The 13,560-nt window shown below is 40.8% G+C and overlaps 1 protein-coding gene across 1 annotated transcript in view; it reads left to right on the top strand.

Moving 5' to 3' along the window:
• The window catches only part of pald1a (phosphatase domain containing paladin 1a), a 129,916-nt gene that overhangs the window by 92,980 nt on the left and 23,376 nt on the right, over positions 1–13,560 (top strand). The window lies entirely within an intron of this gene.

Genomic DNA, 13,560 nt, shown 5'->3' with positions numbered 1-13,560 from the left:
GTGCTAACGACATGATAACGACTCGTGCTGATGATTTACAGACGGTTGAAGTTTCCCGGGCTCGAGTTACAAATGCCGACTGTAGCTACTGTAAACTTTTACGTGAAGACATTTGTCACTAACATGTCCCACTATTTACAGCCTCTAAATCGCAGGCAAAACGTGACACATTTTGGCGTATGAAAGTTGCGATTTTGACGAGTTTTACTTTTTATATCAAATATGACGTGTTCAGGAATGGAAGTTCTATTTAAAATAATATGTATACAAATTCCATAGATATTAATATCATAAATGAAGACTATTACCGTAAGTTAAATAAATCAGCAGATGGTGTGAGTGGCTTAAAATGAGCTGTACAATCATTCTTTTTCTCAAAGTAAATGGAAAGTTCACATACGTTACAGAACGACAGATGGAGGTTATTTGTTTTGATCGACAAAAGAATTATAATTTCCTTTCAAACTTATCAGAAAGTTTAATGTTCAGCTTTTAAATGACCCTCTGCCAGGTCGCTTTGAAAACTTTGACTGACAAAATCTAAATCATATTAAAAAAACTAAATTTTTCACTTTCACTGATCTCACTTACACAAAAGACTGAATTATAATTTTCTTTTAAACATTGACAGTCCTTTTAATAATCGTGCCCGTCATATTCATGGCGACTTCTCCAACGTTTCTACCGAGTTAGAGCCAAACGAGCAACAAAAAAAGAAAGTTTATCTTCTTAAAAATGCAAGACATTTGGAAAAGTCCAGTGGGTGTTTTGCTAACTTGAAGCTAACTTGACATAAAATCATTTCTTTAATTTTGGTTGTTTTTCTTGCACCAAAAACCTGAACGTTCAATTGATGAAAGACAAAAACTCGACCAATTAATTCGTGATTGTCTTATTTTACCGTAATTTGCTCTCTACTGCAGTTAGAAATGCTAATCATGTCATGCTAATGTTGCTAATGTAAACACGGGCGAAAGGTCACTCTCGGACTGTTTTGCTAATGCTAATGCTAATTATGCTAATGTAACAACAACTTAAGAAGCATTTTGGCCGATTTGAGCACTTTCTTTGTGTTTATCATTTGATTGCGTCGTTATAATGAATAAAGTTTTAATTGTTTTTGCGACTGAGCCACTGGAACACCCGATTCTAGCCTCATCTTTTATCTTCTGTCTTTGGTGGTCAAACAGAACACATTTAATCCATTTTGGAACAAGGCTGGTACAATCGTGGATGTTCCGTGTTATGAGACAATATTTTACCATTTCATGTCTTTATAAAATAATATTTGTGAGTTTGTATGAGTTTAAAGTGCTCTGTCCATGGAACGCCTCTGTCTCTGCTGAGGCCTTTAAAATGCAGCTGGAGACGCACTTTTCATTGTATTTCATCCGTGAAAAGCGCTGTATAAATAACGTTTTCTTACTAACTTCTAATAATCCGACTCATCTCGTAGTAAGCATAAGATGGAGGTAGTTGACATACGCAGTGATGATGTCTTATTCTTCTTTTTTCCTCTTAAAAAAGTCAAATAATGTAGACTTCAAATGAAAAATCCCAAACATATGAAACAAGGCACTTTTTAATATCCAGTTGTTTTTTTTTGACAAGCCCAATACAAGTCCTTTTACCATGTTTTCGCAGCGTCCATTTAGTCTATAGCTCCGTAACTTGATTTTCCTCCTCTTTGTCACCGCCATAGGTTCAGTGAGCGAGTGGAAAAGCCAGCGCGCAGCAGAAGTCTGTAGAATGCATTAACCTACAGCTCTGGAGCTCCTCTTCGCTTCAGCGCCGGCCTAATCCAGAAAAATGTGCCGTGGAGCCGGATATATATATATATATATATATATATATATATATATATATTAGTATAAGTGTGATTTCTGTAGTGAGAGAGCAGAGAGATGGTCCAGTGTGGTCAGCTGTGAGCTCATTATGTAAACGTAGTAGTTTTAGTCATTGCAGCACTTTAGGTAGACATCCATCAAGAGCAGGACTGATCCAGGCTAAACCAGGGCTAAACCAGGGCTAAACCAGGGCTAAACCAGGGCTAAACCAGGGCTAAACCAGGGCAGGACTAACGCAGAGACAGTGCAATACTTGAATGGTAAATAAGTAACAGCACACATCTCCAGTTACGGACAACATCACTGTAAGGCGAGGGGCTTTTGAAATTGCTTAGTTCGTCCTTAATTCTGCAACGCGCCTTTCAAACTGGAACCAAAAAACAAAGGCGCATAACGCGCATCGTAGCATCTTTGCACTAGATGTGGGCGATAGTGACCGAAATGAATGTCTCAGTGATTTTATTTTGTAGTAATTTTATTTTGTAGTATCCCAGCAACAAGATATCGACAATTTTACTGTAATCCAACAAAAATGTGTTTAAACTTGTCTTTAAATGTAGAAGTTGAGGCTTGATAATCAGACAAATGTGAAAAAAAGTACAGAAATATCACCTCATATCTTTTTAAATCAGGTTTCAAAAAATCTAAACCTAATTTTGTTAATTAAAAAAAAGTTTTGTTCTGAAATGCGGGATGCCAAAGTAAAGCTTCTCAAGAGCATGTATAAAGTCTAATAACAATATAAATCACGCACAATATATTTGTCGTTTAAACATGGTATTGGTTGTTTCTTTGACATTTTAATTAAAGTTCAAATTAGCTGTAGGAAAAAAAAAGTGTATTCATTGAAAACAAAACAAAAAGTCCTCTTAAAAGTAATGCGCTCGAGCTGAAATATGGTCCAGAACATCATTGCTCTCGCTAGAAGTGCGATTGCATAAGCCTCGACGCACACATCTGACCCGCTGCATGTGTTGACCGCTGTACTCAGATCCCGGGCCAGCACTTTCGAGGTGGGGGGAGGGGTCTTAAGTCTGGTCGAGGTCCTGGATGAATGAGGACTTGTGCTTGATGCGGGCGGGATGGGCCTGCGGGGGTTTTGGCTCCTTTTTTTACCTCCGACACACTCCCGGGCTGTAATCGAGTCCACGTGTGTCGAAACCTCGGCGGACTGAAAATGACACGTTTGTATGGCCCCAGTGTTGTCCGGATGCAAACACGTCGGACCCCGTGACGACTCTTAACGAACGCTGTCAATGCGCTGTTTTAATCGGACAATAGCGCGTGATTGACGATGCGCAACAATGGATGCAATTGGGTCGTTGCGATTAATCGAATGTGAAGGGAAATCGAGATTGGGACATTTCTAATCGTCAATTGTCTGCCTTTTTGTATTAAAGAGAACTAAGTAACATTTCACCGTATTCAACGTCTTTGTTAGTCCTTGTGATGGTTGAATATGTGTTTTTTCGGCGTTTGAAGTGTTTTGCACCCCCTGCTGTCTCTGGGCGGAAAACCACCCTTTGCAACGTCGCCGACCCGATGGCAACTCTCCTGAGAAACCCTGGCTCTATTTTTTAATTTTTTTTTTAAAATACTTACGTTAAATGTTTCTGTATGTGATTATCCGTTTTCAGAATGATGAGAGTCTAGGACTGTTGCCATAGCAATCAGCAATTTAAAACTAAATATCGTTTTTGTTGAATAGGAAAAAGTCCTCAGAATGTTGCGTAAAAGAGGACCCATGAATACTGCCTTATTTCAAGAAAAAATGATGAAAAAACAAGAAAAAAATCATGAAAAAAATTATGAAAAAATCTGAAACAAATAATAGAAAATAAATTTAAAAAAATTGAGGGGAAAAAAAACATTTAAAAAGTCATGAAAAAAATCATGAAAGAAATAAGAAAAAAAAGCTTTCACGTCTGTTTTCTGACAAGAGAGCTGCAGGGGGAGCTCTATCAACAAAGTAAGCAACTTCTTCACCTGTCTTCTCACCCGTTTTTTTCTTCCTTTCTTTATCAAAAAAAGACGGGATCATCACGATCAAAAACATTTAACATCAACAAAAATGTAAAAAAAAAAAAAGAGACAGGGTTCCTCAAGAGAGTTTGTCTTCAGGTCGATGTCGGCAAATGTTCCAAGGCTGATTTTCCTCCCAGAGACAGCAGGGGGCGACAGCACACCCCAAAAATACATATTATTTAACCAAATCGTCTCGTTTATGTTTAAGAAATGAATATCCAAAGCCATTTTTATTCGTTTTTAATGAGAAAAAAGGAAATTGAACTGACAGTTGTGAAGATCTTTGCACAGTATATACAGTATAAATCCACACGCTATAAACGTCGTAGAGTTGCGCCCGTTTTCCTGACGTCTGGGTGACATTCGAGTGACCGCCTTCAAACCCCGGTGACACATTGCTTCTTTTTTTTGTACCCTCCACGCTTCAGTCCGACACCGTATTATCATGACTCATTTCTCAAAGTATTTTTCACAGTATTTTGCACAGTATTTTGCACAGTATTAGTCCACGCGGCCGCCGCTCGCCTCCACAGTCGAGGGTCGGTTCGCCGATCGGACAAATGAATGGAGCAGCCCTGCTTTCAGTCCCAGATGTCTTATAAATGCTTTCTCTGCCTCGCCGCCCACAGCTCGGCCTCAGAAAACGTGTGCTTTTCCTCTCCGAGCCGTGGGTGTTGTATCCTCCGTCTCACGTTTACGGAAAATGTAGGGAACGGTGTACGAAATGAAGACGAAAACCAATTTGAATCGAGTGAATGGTGTGCGTTTTCAGCTGAATACGGCGTTAAACGTGGCTATATTGCGTTTAGTCACACGCAGTCGTTTCCTTTTGCTACGACAAACGCAATAGGCCGCTGCGGACGTACGTAAATCTTGATAAACGATAATGTTGAAACAGTGTCAAGCCCATGTCACCATAAATATAAAGTAGAAAAACTCAAATTAAACAGATTCTAAATGTGCAATGTTTCTACAAAAAACAAACACAGTAATCAAATGGCTGAATGAAACTTAATTGTAAATAAATTGTATTTATACCGATTAATTTCTACGGCTCAATTGTTACCGTACAACAACAAATCAACACAAAAATTTGACCGACCAAATGGGACATATTTTTGTATCTAATTGTGCCATAATTGCTTCTTTGTGATGTCTATTTGTATTTGTTTTTTATAATCTGCTCTCTGGTCCTGTTCCGTTTGTTTTTGTGTTTTTTATAAGATTTTTGTAAAAAATATTGAATTGGAAAAAAAGAGAGGGAAAAGAGGAGGAGAGAAAATCTGAAACAATTGATTATTATTTTAAAATTTTACATTGCCGCTGTCATTGTTATAAAAAGGTGTTTTTGCAGGTTTTAGACAAAATATATAATCCAGATAACGATTGCAAATATCAAAGTAGGATTTTTTGGGTATTTCTTACATTTTTTTAATAATAACAGTAACAGTGTTAAAAAGTTGGCGGCAGATCCTCCAACAGCAAAGTTACATAGTGCACCTTTTTTAACTTTTAAGAGGTTTTACTTCTCAACAAACTTAATAATCACTAAAAAACATGAAAATAAATAAATTATCTTAAGTTCCAGTTACACAAAAATAGACTCGATTTGTTTTTCTTTCAAACATTTTAGTTTTTTATATAGTTTACAAAAAAAATTACAATAGACTTTATAATATTTTCTTTTTTTTAAACAATAGACAAATTTTTCTATTATAATTCTGTATTTACCGTATTTTCCGGACTATAAGTCGCACCTTTTTTCATATTTTTGGCCGGGGTGCGACTTATACTTATATTTATACTTATATACTTAAACTCCGGAGCGACTTATATGTGATATTATTTGTTATTTTCACACTTGCAACTGCATTTCATACTCCAGTGCCACTTGTATATGTTTTTTTCTTCTCTATTATGCATTTTCTTGCTGGTGCGACTTATACTCCGGTGCGACTTATAGTCCAGAAAATACGGTAGCGGTGCCACTTCTTATTGCAGCTGTTTGTCCTTTTCCCATCGAGTCTCTGTAATCCCAGAATCCCCATCAAAATCCTTATTATTCCAGAATCCTTGACATGGACTGGAATGGTAAAAATGTGCTGCACCCCGACGAGAACGAGGGAGAGAAGTGCGAGAAGAGAGGAATAAAAGGGAGGGTGAGGAGGAGGAGATGATGGAGGTGAAGAGTAGAGAGGAGAGAGAGGTGGAGGTGAAGTGGAATGAGAAAGAAAGGGAGAAAGACTGGAGGGGAGGAAAAGGATGGAGAATGAGAAAGGTGGAGGGAGAAATGGAGGAGATGGAGAGTGAGAGGGGGGGTAGAGAAAAAATAGGGGAGAGAGGGGGAAAGGGGGAAGAAAGAGAGGGTAGTGTAGAGCAAAAGAGGAGAGAAGATGAGAAAGAGGAGTAGAAAACATTGACAAATGGAGAGGGTGAAGAGGAAAAAAGAAACGGGGAAATGACAAGAGAATGAGAGAATGGCAAGAGAGAGGGGAGAAGATGGAGAGAGCAGAGAGAAAGCGGGAGACAGATGGGTAAGAGAGAAGAGATTGAGGAAGGGAGGGTAAATAGAGAGTTGAAGAAAGGTGGAGGGGGTGCAAGGGGAGGTGTGAGTGAAAAGAGGGAGAATGAAAAAAGATGGGAGGAGACAAAGAGAGAAAAGATGGAAAGAGGGGGAGATTTTTTTTTTAAACAAACGTAACTGGGGAAAAGAAGTGGGACTGGGAAAGGTGGAAGGAGACCGGAGGGTAAAAGAGAGGGAGAGATTGAGGAAGGGGGAGAAAGAAGAGAACGGAAACGAGGGAGAATGCGAGAGGTGAAGAGAGATAGAAGTGTATAGAGGAGATGGAGAGAGGCAGAAAAAGACGAGAGTGCGAAGAAAGAGAAGGAATGGAAAGCGGGTAGAGAAAGGGGTAAAGGGGCAAATGAGAGAGGTGGAGGGAGGTAGAGAGAGAGAGGGGAGAGAAGAGTGAAAAGATGGAGCAAGAGAAGAGAGAAAAGGGGGAGATAAATGAGTGGATGGAGGCAGAAAGAGAGAGAGGAGAGATTGGGGCAAAGAAAGGAAGAGAGGGTAGAGAAAAGAGTAAAGGGGAAATGAGAGATGAGGTGGAGGGAGGTAGAGAGAGAGGGGGGAAGAAGAGTGAAAAGATTGAGCAAGAGGAGAGAAAATTGGGGAAGAGGGGAGGAAATCGAGAGTGGATGGAGGCAGAAAGAGAGAGAGAGGGGAGAGAAAGCGGGAGTGGGCGGAGAGGTTTAAAAAAAAAAGTGACAGAGCGACGGACGAGGTGGAGAGAGAGAAGCGACGGAGGTGGTCAGAGAGTGAGAGCGAGAGAGAGAGTCGAGGAGACAGAAGAAGATGGAGGAGAGAAAAAGGGGAGAGCAGAAGGAGATGAGAAATGACAGGATAGAGAGAGAGAGAGAGTAAAAGAAGGGAAGAGAGAGAGAGTAAAAGAAGGGGGAGAGAGAGAAAGAAAGAAGGGGGAGAGAGAGAGTAAAAGAAGGTGGAGAGAGAGAGAGAAAAAGAAGGGGGAGAGAGAGAGAAAAAGAAGGGGGAGAGAGAGTGTGTGTGTGTAAAAGAAGGAGAGAGAGTAAAAGAAGGAGAGAGAGAGTAAAAGAAGGAGAGAGAATTAAAGAAGGAGAGAGAGAGTAAAAGAAGGAGAGAGAATAAAAGAAGGAGAGAGAGTAAAAGAAGGAGAGAGAGAGTAAAAGAAGGAGAGAGAGAGTAAAAGAAGGAGAGAGAGTAAAAGAAGGAGAGAGAGAGTAAAAGAAGGAGAGAGAGAGTAAAAGGAGAGAGAGAGAGTAAAAGAAGGAGAGAGAGTAAAAGAAGGAGAGAGAGAGTAAAAGAAGGAGAGAGAGAGAGAGTAAAAGAAGGAGAGAGAGTAAAAGAAGGAGAGAGAGAGAGTAAAAGAAGGAGAGAGAGTAAAAGAAGGAGAGAGAGAGTAAAAGAAGGAGAGAGAGAGAGAGTAAAAGAAGGAGAGAGAGTAAAAGAAGGAGAGAGAGAGTAAAAGAAGGAGAGAGAGAGAGAGTAAAAGAAGGAGAGAGAGTAAAAGAAGGAGAGAGAGAGTAAAAGAAGGAGAGAGAGAGTAAAAGAAGGAGAGAGAATTAAAGAAGGAGAGAGAGAGTAAAAGAAGGAGAGAGAATAAAAGAAGGAGAGAGAGTAAAAGAAGGAGAGAGAGAGTAAAAGAAGGAGAGAGAGAGTAAAAGAAGGAGAGAGAGTAAAAGAAGGAGAGAGAGAGTAAAAGAAGGAGAGAGAGTAAAAGGAGAGAGAGAGAGTAAAAGAAGGAGAGAGAGTAAAAGAAGGAGAGAGAGAGTAAAAGAAGGAGAGAGAGAGAGAGTAAAAGAAGGAGAGAGAGTAAAAGAAGGAGAGAGAGAGAGTAAAAGAAGGAGAGAGAGTAAAAGAAGGAGAGAGAGAGTAAAAGAAGGAGAGAGAGAGAGAGTAAAAGAAGGAGAGAGAGTAAAAGAAGGAGAGAGAGAGTAAAAGAAGGAGAGAGAGAGAGAGTAAAAGAAGGAGAGAGAGTAAAAGAAGGAGAGAGAGAGAGTAAAAGAAGGAGAGAGAGAAGAGGGAGACGGGGTGAAAGGAGGTGGTGTGAATTATGTAATGGAGAAACCGGAGCTGCGTCTGGGGGATTGTGCTGATATCTGGACTCATCTGGCGGCCGTGCGGTTGCAGAGCGGCGCAGCCTGGCAGGGTCCCAGGGCACAGAGGGTGACCGGGTTCAACGCCGCGGCTGGAGGAGCGGTTTCCAAAGGCCACGGTCGGGAGCAAACCGCGCCGCGAACGTTTGTCTGAAGGGGCGCGGTGGGAGTGTGGAGGCGGAGCCATAATCGGCACCGCTTTTTTTTTTTTTTTTTTTGGGGGGGGTTGAGACGTCACGATTGTCGATTATTTTATTTTTTTTATTCGGTCTTGATAAAACTGAAATGAAAATGTTAGTTTCCTGAGCTTGAACGATGCAGAACGCTCAGAGCGTTCAGGCCGCTCAGGTCTAATAACAGATGTTTCCACTGGGACAGGAGCGTCTGGAAGCACGTGTCTGTAGGTGGAGGAGAAGTGAAAGCCCCCACAGGAAGTCATGGTTTGAGTTTGAAAAGTCAGAATTTTGAGTTGAAAAGTCAAAAAGTCAGAATTTGGTGTTAAAAAGTCTGAATTATAAGTTATTAAGGTCAGTTTCAAGTATTTAAGTCAGAATTATGAGTTTAAGAAGTCTGAGTTAAAATTTTTAGAAGTCAGAATTATGAGTTAAAAAGTCAGAATTTTGAGTTAAAAATTCAAATTTTGAGTTAAAAATTCAAATTCCGAGTTTTAAAAGTCAGAATTTTGAGTGTAAAAGTCAGAATAAGAGTTCCAGTTCAGACGTAAATGAATAAACATCGGGATGTAACAACATGGATAAAACACAGTTTTGAAACCACAAACAACCATGTCACACTAATTACTTTATTAAATTCAATGAATTCTCTCTGGAACAATATTTTTGGACCTCAATAAATATCATTTGTAAAAAAAAAAATTCTAAGAAGTAAATTTTACAATCATGTTGTTTCAGACATTATTCAACATGTAGAATACATTGTAGTTTTTAAAAATATTTTTCTGCAGCAAAACATGGCACTTATGAACCTGTGATCACGACGCACCATGAGCGCTATATTAGTCTTTTTTTGTTTTATTGACTTTATACTCTGACTTCCTCCTTGACACGTTAGAGTCTGGAGCACTCAAAAGAAACGATTTTTCGATGTTGATCCGGAGCCATTAAAACCACTTAAGCGCGTTAGGAATTCAAAAGGAACAGTTACAAAAGACGTTCCTTACAGAGCCGTCGCTGAAAACACTCTACTGTACAAATATCACAAATATCACAAATACCCCGCCTCACGTCCGTCCTGAAGGCAAAACCGCAGTACTTTGGCTCATCAAACGCTCAATTACACCACTTTGCTCCTGCTCTGTCGGAGAAGGATTCACGTTTAGACTTTGTAGCACTGCGGATGGCGTCTGCAGAATACTTCATCCGCCGCGCAAAGTTAGAAGACGCAACAAAACGTGACTTCGTTCAATACGGCCGCGCTCTGAGCTCTGTAATAACGATTTTCTGAGGTTTCCGAGGTTCTTTCTTAGCTGCGTAAACGCCGATAACTTAAGACAGAAGTTTAAAGGTTCAGCGCCACATTGTTGAACATCTGGAGACGAGAAGGACGAGGACAGTGTCTTAGTTCAGCTTGAGACGTGCACACTTTCAGGCGTCGGACAAATATTGCTGCAGAACATATCCCCATAACTGATAATACTGATAAAACTACTTTATCACACGACATAAACACAGGATGAGCCAAGGAAACTAGACCAAAGCACAATTAATCGCTCACATTCATCATTTGTGTGCAGTGTTTACCATATCTGCATATGATTAATAAGTCCAGCCCTGTTATTGTGTTATTTTAGATGTCTCAATACAAGACGTGATGAAGGTAAAATGATCACATGGTTCACACGACCAATCGAGAGTGAAAAATGTCAAAGTTTGTCTGGGCAAATATCAAGCTCTGGGTCGTCGTACCGGTTAGCTGAGGCCAGTGCTACATGCTAGCAGTGTGATGGTCACATGTTTGTGTTTACTGTTGGACACGTTCTGTTTTAGTGCGATCACAATATGATTCCATCCGTTCTGGAGCGATTGCCCTCAAATATTCTGTCCACGATCTGTAGAAGACTGGATCAAAAACGGCAAATATTGTAAATGGAGAAATCTGTTGTTAGCTTCAGAGTTAGCATCATTGTTAGTGCCAGTGTTAGCGCCAGTGTTAGCATCAGAGTTAGAGTCAGTGTTAGCGCCAGTGTTAGCATCAGAGTTAGAGTCAGTGTTAGCGCCAGTGTTAGCATCAGAGTTAGAGTCAGTGTTAGCAGTCAGTGTTAGCATCAGAGTTAGAGTCAGTGTTAGCAGTCAGTGTAAAGCATCAGAGTTAGAGTCAGTGTTAGCATCAGAGTTAGAGTCAGTGTTAGCGCCAGTGTTAGAATCAGAGTTAGAGTCAGTGTTAGCGCCAGTGTTAGCATCAGAGTTAGAGTCAGTGTTAGCGCCAGTGTTAGCATCAGAGTTAGAGTCAGTGTTAGCAGTCAGTGTTAGCATCAGAGTTAGAGTCAGTGTTAGCAGTCAGTGTAAAGCATCAGAGTTAGAGTCAGTGTTAGCATCAGAGTTAGAGTCAGTGTTAGCGCCAGTGTTAGAATCAGAGTTAGAGTCAGAGTTAGCGTCAGTGTTAGCACCAGTGTTAGAATCAGAGTTAGCGTCAGTGTTAGCGCCAGTGTTAGAGTCAGAGTTAGAGTCAGAGTTAGCGTCAGTGTTATAATCAGAGTTAGAGTCAGAGTTAGCGTCAGTGTTAGAATCAGAGTTAGCGTCAGTGTTAGCGCCAGTGTTAGAATCAGAGTTAGCGTCAGTGTTAGCGCCAGTGTTAGAGTCAGAGTTAGAGTCAGAGTTAGCGTCAGTGTTAGAATCAGAGTTAGAGTCAGAGTTAGCGTCAGTGTTAGAATCAGAGTTAGAGTCAGAGTTAGCGTCAGTGTTAGAATCAGAGTTAGAGTCAGAGTTAGCGTCAGTGTTAGAATCAGAGTTAGAGTCAGAGTTAGCGTCAGTGTTAGAATCAGAGTTAGCGTCAGTGTTAGCACCAGTGTTAGAGTCAGTGTTAGCGCCAGTGTTAGCATCAGAGTTAGAGTCAGTGTTAGCGCCAGTGTTAGCATCAGAGTTAGAGTCAGTGTTAGCGCCAGCGTTAGCATCAGAGTTAGAATCAGTGTTAGCAGTCAGTGTTAGCATCAAGAGTTAGAGTCAGTGTTAGCATCAGAGTTAGAGTCAGTGTTAGCATCAGAGTTAGAGTCAGTGTTAGCGCCAGTGTTAGAATCAGAGTTAGAGTCAGAGTTAGCGTCAGTGTTAGAATCAGAGTTAGAGTCAGAGTTAGCGTCAGTGTTAGAATCAGAGTTAGAGTCAGAGTTAGCGTCAGTGTTAGAATCAGAGTTAGAGTCAGAGTTAGCGTCAGTGTTAGAGTCAGTGTTAGAATCAGAGTTAGCGTCAGTGTTAGCACCAGTGTTAGAGTCAGTGTTAGCGCCAGTGTTAGCATCAGAGTTAGAGTCAGTGTTAGCGCCAGTGTTAGCATCAGAGTTAGAGTCAGTGTTAGCGCCAGTGTTAGCATCAGAGTTAGAATCAGTGTTAGCAGTCAGTGTTAGCATCAAGAGTTAGAGTCAGTGTTAGCATCAGAGTTAGAGTCAGTGTTAGCATCAGAGTTAGCACCAGTGTTAGAGTCAGAGTTAGCGTCAGTGTTAGCGCCAGTGTTAGAATCAGAGTTAGAGTCAGAGTTAGCGTCAGTGTTAGAATCAGAGTTAGAGTCAGAGTTAGCGTCAGTGTTAGCATCAGAGTTAGAGTCAGAGTTAGCGTCAGTGTTAGAATCAGAGTTAGAGTCAGAGTTAGCGTCAGTGTTAGAATCAGAGTTAGAGTCAGAGTTAGCGTCAGTGTTAGCATCAGAGTTAGAGTCAGAGTTAGCGTCAGTGTTGCACCAGTGTTAGAGTTTGAGTCAGAGATAGCGTCAGTGTATCACCAAAATGATGCTAATTTGAGCAAATATCCACATTACACTGGTGCGTTTGTCGTTCTCAGAGCTCGGATCTCTTTGAGTTGTTTTTCCTCTCTAAAACAGAAAATTGAAGGTACTGGAACATGTTTAAAGGCCAATAACAAATCAATCAATTCAATATGCGGTTTCCACACGGACTAATCAGAGCCACTGCATGTCGCCGCTCGCCCATTACCAGACAAGTACAAGTACAAGTACAAGTACAAGTATGCAGCAGAACCATGCACATAAAGGCTTTTCAGTCCTTGTCAGACTCTTAAGCATTCGCCTCGACACAGACATTCTCGAACACGCTTTTATGTAAAGAATTTGCTGTCATTATATTTTACGGGTGCAGTTCAGTCGGCGAGTGGCATCTCTGGAATGAACTCCTTTTATTTAAATGTCACTTCTGAACCGTTCAAGCTATTAAAACACTTCAGCGCGCAGAAGAATCGTTAGCACATTTATCTTACTGTAGAACATTTAGGTCAAGGTTTGAAATGAAAAGGCCGTTTGGTTTGAAAGAAATGACTTTACTTCTAGCAGTCGTAGTAAAAGCGCTTGAGATTGTCGTCCAGCCAAGACGCCTTTTTAATTTCAGTCATTTACGCTAAGTTTTATATAGGAAAAAAAACAGATCAACAACATTCAGGCCAGAGCCGACCACGGTCTCTGCAAAACCTGGTCTGGAGACGATCGGACAAAAGTGAACGCAGATAAACCGCCGTACATCCAATGACGGTAACTTGAAACGCTCTGCGAGACGTGGCAAGCTCATCATCAACCAAAAGCGACGACATTTCCGGTGCACAATGCGTTCAAACACCAGGTAAACCCGCAAAGAAAGGTTCAAACGTGGCTTCGAGGTTTAGCGACAAAGTTCAATAGATGGCAAAGATGTCTACGAAAATACCAGTGCTAGCTTAGTTTTTTCGATAGCTTTAGCCACGTCTCACTGCTACGCTAACCCGGGATCGCCGAACATCTTTTTGTGAAGTGCGGAGCTCGGCCGGCCTCACGATTTAAAAAAAAAACTGTATACTTCACGAGCAACGTACATCTATTTATCGAGACGTTTCGGAACCATTCACCA

This window comes from Eucyclogobius newberryi, unplaced genomic scaffold (genome assembly GCF_026437365.1).
Source record: "Eucyclogobius newberryi isolate DKJ021-1_F unplaced genomic scaffold, fEucNew1.0.hap1 SCAF_20, whole genome shotgun sequence".
Classification (NCBI taxonomy): Eukaryota; Metazoa; Chordata; class Actinopteri; order Gobiiformes; family Gobiidae; genus Eucyclogobius; species Eucyclogobius newberryi.
This window is presented reverse-complemented; position numbering and strand designations above follow the sequence as displayed.